Source organism: Sinocyclocheilus rhinocerous, unplaced genomic scaffold (genome assembly GCF_001515625.1).
Source record: "Sinocyclocheilus rhinocerous isolate Xijiao unplaced genomic scaffold, SAMN03320098_v1.1 scaffold730, whole genome shotgun sequence".
Lineage (NCBI taxonomy): Eukaryota > Metazoa > Chordata > Actinopteri > Cypriniformes > Cyprinidae > Sinocyclocheilus > Sinocyclocheilus rhinocerous.
This window is the reverse complement of record NW_015670605.1, coordinates 556,202-561,996: the sequence shown is the minus strand read 5'-3', so window position 1 is coordinate 561,996 and position 5,795 is coordinate 556,202.

The window sequence follows — 5,795 nt, the reverse complement described above, 5'->3', positions numbered from 1 at the left end:
AAAAAATGGTCTTTATTTTAATGCTGTCCATTTTATTTAAAAAAAATGTTTTAAAGCAATGTATTCCATTGTTTAAAATGATTCTGGGCTTTCTGCTGTAAACCTAATTTTGTTTTCTCTGACTATGTATTTCATCTGCTTAGACCCAATCACATTGTTCTGCTTGACTGATTTATTCCCGTCACTTGTACAGATGTAGCTCACTCGTTTGTCAAACGTGTCAGGAGGTATCTTCTGTTGAATTTGAGTGTCACTGCCATGGTGTCACGATGTGACACTTTTTAGAAGAACGGAGTTAACCGATTACAATTTTAGGGATGAAATATCATGTGATCTCAGTTGCTTGATTCTGCTGGTCCTGTAAATCTCTATAATGAGGTTTGCTGCGTCCTGTGGCTTTCTTTAATTCATTTCACTCCGTCCCAATTAAAACATTTGCTTTCTTCAAATTTGTTATGGATTGGTTTTGCTGTGCAGTTTATTCTGACTAAATTGAATGTTTTTACATTATAGCGTATTGCTAATATTTCATCTCAGGAGTTGCAGATGGGATGTGGGTTTCTCAAACTCACGTTTGACTCAGTGGATGAAGTTGATCTGGTATGTTTAGCTGTAACAAGAGGGCAACAAAACCGATCAGTCACTTCAGACTACCAGTTTCATTTAATTTCTCACTGGTGGGCCATTTTATGTTCTAATTTTAAAATCGCACAGGCTGCTGCAGACGCTGCTGGCTGTAGTTTGGACCTTCATTCCTGCAGATTTTCACTCCCAAATCTGTGCAATGTGTCCGTGGCAGGTGAAATGTTTCCTCCAGAAAGAGGAGTGGTCTCAACCGGTTACTATGACTATTCACAACCTGTGAACAGGGTCAACATGAAACAACTTATGCTGCGTTTAAGTCCTCCTGGGACGTTCGTACTTGTTACGAGTTGACAAGTCGTAATTACGACGTCAGGTGCGTTCAAGTCAGTTAAGTCGGCACAAGATGGCGGTGTACCTTCTTTAAATAAATTACAAGACAATACAACAGGGTCTGTTAACTCGGCTTATAGAAAATGAAGAGCAAAGAATTCGCATCAGGTGTGTTTTGCGTTTTTAATATTTTTAAAAAGTAATTTATGAAGCCACTTTAATCTGTATCGCATAAAATATTACAATCCTGCCACATTCAAAAAGCTTATTTTTTGTAAATTAAAAAGCCTGACAATGTCACTGCTTAATACCTATAAGTATTGTGATTTATGTTTTACTTTGGCAATCTCTCTGTCTCCCTCTGTCAGACATGCAGAAAAATTTACCGTCAACTAGACGTTGCATCCATCGATTCCGCCATGTTTCTCATTGACACGCCCCCAACTCGGGGCTGAAAGGAAATTTCGAGTTTCCCACTCGTAATAAAGACTTTGTGGTGGCGTTCATGTTCGTTCAACTCGTAAATACGATCTATCCGACATGACTTGAAAGCACCATTACTTTTGTGATATGAAGTATTTCTGGGTGAAAAGGAATAGCCTAGTCAACCCGGGGTAACGTAGAATTAAACTTTATTTTCTGGAAACTGAAATGATTCGCGAACCCGCTCCGAAGTTCCGATCTGAATCAAAAGATTCACAAACCTGCTCCAAAGTCCCTATCTGAATCGAGTGATTCACGATACTCGATCCGATTAGATCGCTTAGAAACGGTGAATCATTTTGCGACTCAATGGTTTAACTGGTTCGGAGTTTCGAAAAGCTCCGTTTCACCCATCACTATGCATGCTTTTTAAAATCATTACAAGCGATGTCGAAATTCGAAAATGAAATGCTCTTTTGATCCGTTTTTTTGCTAGTGAATCGCTTGAACTGAATGATCGAAGTCACGAGTTTGATTCAATCGTAGCGGTTCCAGAGTAAATGACTCACTCAATTGAATCGGTTTGTCTGTTCCCCCGCTTTCGCGTCTTCAGCCATGTTTACACGAAACTGTCAGTACTACTACTGGCTTAGCTCGCTAGTTTTACGATATTAAGATAAATAAGAGAAAAAATACTATAGAATAGTCTTAAAGAGACTTTGGTTGGACGCGTTTATGCATCTGCATCATCAGCAGCAGCGGCAGCATCCCAGACTTTACAGCACCTGTCATGTCCTGTAACTCCAGTCATCGGCCTTACCTGCTCATGCTGCAGAATTTGAGCGCTTATTATCAGGCTCGTCGTGAATATGCGGTATGAAAATCTATTTCCATCTTCTCAGGAACTCTCATCCATAATATTTAGATTACTCACTCGCACTTAACTCAATAAGGGACTGAACGTCTGTCATAATTTAATGACCGTTTGTCAGAATAATTGTAACACTTCAGCTAACCAACAGATGGCGCCAGAGTACTAGAGCTCACCACAGTATAGAACACCGGGGCTAGTTGTCACACCTCTTTACTAAAGTGATTATTTCTCTGGGTGCGTTTATGCCTGAAAGTCGATTGCTGTAGATGCATAAGGTATAACTTTGGCCACAAAATGCATATAGTGTCAATCTATAGCGTGTTTTTTTTTCCTCTTTGATAGACCTTAGTCAGGGTAGCGCAATATTTCTTTTTTTGACAGAATCGATTGCTGTAGATGCATAAGGTATAACTTTGGCCACAAAATGCATATAGTGTCAATCTATAGCGTGTTTTTTTTTCTCTTTGATAGACCTTAGTCAGGGTAGCGCAAATTTTCTTTTTTTGACAAGTATGAAAACGAGGCTGTGAGGAACTGAAGTACAGTGCCTTCAGTGGATTGTACTGTTGTTTAACAACGAAACATCCTTCTGTCTTTCAGTAGACAAAAACTCCATAAATCAGCTTTGAAAGTTTGAAAATTCATTTTAAATATTTTTCTATCCCTCACAGCCTCGTTTTCGTCCGAGTTAACTTCAGTATGGCGTTTAACCTGATTTAGGTCCAATAAATAAACTAAATGTGGTCACTGTCTGAGACAGATTCAAGAATTTATGGCTCTGTCTATTACCATGGGCGTTACTGTCAGGCTTAAAAGCACAACCACAGTATAGAACACCGGGGCTAGTTGTCACACCTCTTTACTAAAGTGATTATTTCTCTGGGTGCGTTTATGCCTGAAAGTCGATTGCTGTAGATGCATAAGGTATAACTTTGGCCACAAAATGCATATAGTGTCAATCTATAGCGTGTTTTTTTTTCTCTTTGATAGACCTTAGTCAGGGTAGCGCAAATTTTCTTTTTTTGACAAGTATGAAAACGAGGCTGTGAGGAACTGAAGTACAGTGCCTTCAGTGGATTGTACTGTTGTTTAACAACGAAACATCCTTCTGTCTTTCAGTAGACAAAAACTCCATAAATCAGCTTTGAAAGTTTGAAAATTAATTTTAAATATTTTTCTATCCCTCACAGCCTCGTTTTCGTCCGAGTTAACTTCAATATGGCGTTTAACCTGATTTAGGTCCAATAAATAAACTAAATGTGGTCACTGTCTGAGACAGATTCAAGAATTTATGTCTATTACCATGGGCGTTACTGTCAGGCTTAAAAGCACAATATGTAAGATTTTTTTATTAAAATATCTAAAAACCACTATAAACTATGCCTTTGTCTCTTTGTTTATTTTGAATACGCGCCCTCCAGCGGCGAAAATTACATATTGTGCCTTTAATGGTGTGTTGTTAAATCTTTTGAGTAGTGTCTAGATTACGGTTAGCACATTTGTGGCCTAAAAGAAATATATTTATTTGTGTTTCTGTTGCATCAATGCATTCTCAGCAGGTAGATGATTGTGCATCAACCCTAAAGTCATGTGTTCAGTTACATGGTGCTGTACTTGTTTCTAAAACGTGCTTGGCTGCGATGATCAGACACACTACACCTATAACAACGGCAGATTAGTTTAGGTTATGAAAACATGTAACCGTTAAATACACATAATAATATTAATGGTGCAATGTTAAGTGCAACTGAGGTTTGTGGAATGTTCAAGTGGTTTCGTATCCCACAGCTCATCATTTTGTCGTCTTAATGCTGATGCCCTTAGGTAAATCAATATATCAGTCCATGTTATTGAACAAAGACCATGTTCCCATGTTCAGCAATTGAACTGTGTGAAGGAGTGATGCTTCTTTACCACTACCGCATGTCCGAGCAACATCCTGAGAGATAAAATAACCATGGATATTATACTTTATTAGCATCTTTTCCTTTGGGAAAACCATAATATTTGGGTTTTGAAAAGTCAGCCTTAATTTCCAGTAAAAATATCCAAGCATCCTTAAAACATAATAAATTCACTTTAGAATTGAAAAAAAGGTTCACTTTAATTAAAAGTGGCTTTAAATATGTACATTTTGAGAAGCTTCCCTTTTCAAGCAAACCAAAACCTTTTTGTGATCTTATTTGAAGCAATACCTTAACCTTAAATCTAATCCTACTGTTTATTTTACAGCTTTATTGGAAGCTTTATTGGACTTTGAATCTGTAGCTTAAATACATTTCATTAGCCATTTTTAAATTGAATTATTAAATGTAAAAAAAAAAATGTTAATGACAAATGTCTTTTATGCTCACCAAGGCTGTTTATTTAATCTAAAAAAGTAATAGTATTAAAAATATTACCATTTAAGTAATTGTTTTCTATTTGAATGTATTTTAACATGTAATTTATTCCTGTGATGCAAAGCTGAATTTTCAGCATCATTACTCCAGTCTTCAGTGTCACATGATCCTTCAGAAATCAGTCTAATATGCTGATTTGCTGCTCAAGAAAGATTTCTTATTATTATCAATGCTGAAAACAGTTGCGCTGCTTAATTTTTTTGTGGAATCTGTAAATTTATTAATTTTTTTATGATTAAAGAAGTTAAAAAGAGCATATATTCTAAATATTAGTTTTTTCTAAAGCTGTCACGTTTGATCAATTGAATGCATTTTTGCTTAAAAAATAAGGACTTTTGTTATAAAAAATTATTAACGATCTTACTGGCCCCAAACTTTTGAACAGTAGTGTGTATTGCCATTATATTGGCCATCTTCCACCTAGATATCAGCATCAACAATGAAAAAACATTATCAGTCTATCGTTATTGCAAACTACAAAAGCTGGTTTTCTTAACAGTTAACAAAAAATTTAGTTCTGTAGAAAATAATCATGGAATATTAAGATATTACGACGTATTATTTTATAATAATGATGATAAACATCATGACTTAGTATCTGCTAATAATGAGAAACTTTCTCATAATAATGATTTCTCAATGCCTTTTAATACAATGAGATACTAGCTCACAGTAATGACTTAATTACATTTTTAATCAACTGTGACAAAAACTGGCTTCCATACCAGACACAGTGAACAACTTGTAAAGAGTATTTCTTTAACAATAGACTGGATTGGAGTGTGTGTGTGTGTGTTCTTGCATCTTTGTGTCCGACAGTAGTGCTGCTCATCCTGTAAATGCCCCGCCCTTCCTCTGCACCAGGGCAGCAGACCTCTACCTGTTAGACTGCGGCATCACTGGCCTATCCTTGGCAACCGGTACCGCGGTAACCCGAGTCTCCTCCTCCACTTCCTCCCAGTCCGGACACCAGAATGCATGCAGCGAGGACACACCGCCTCAGCACTTTCGTGAGTGTGCGTGCACGTGTGTGCAAGTGGCCGCGTGCGAATGTGAATTATTGATGAGGACGCAGCCTCAGAAGGTCCTGCCGGGCCGTCCTGTGAGTGTGTGAGGTTGGAAGGGTGTGAGTGTGTTTATGTCGGTCAGTAGAGATGGGGGAGAAGAGTGCAGTGCACCAG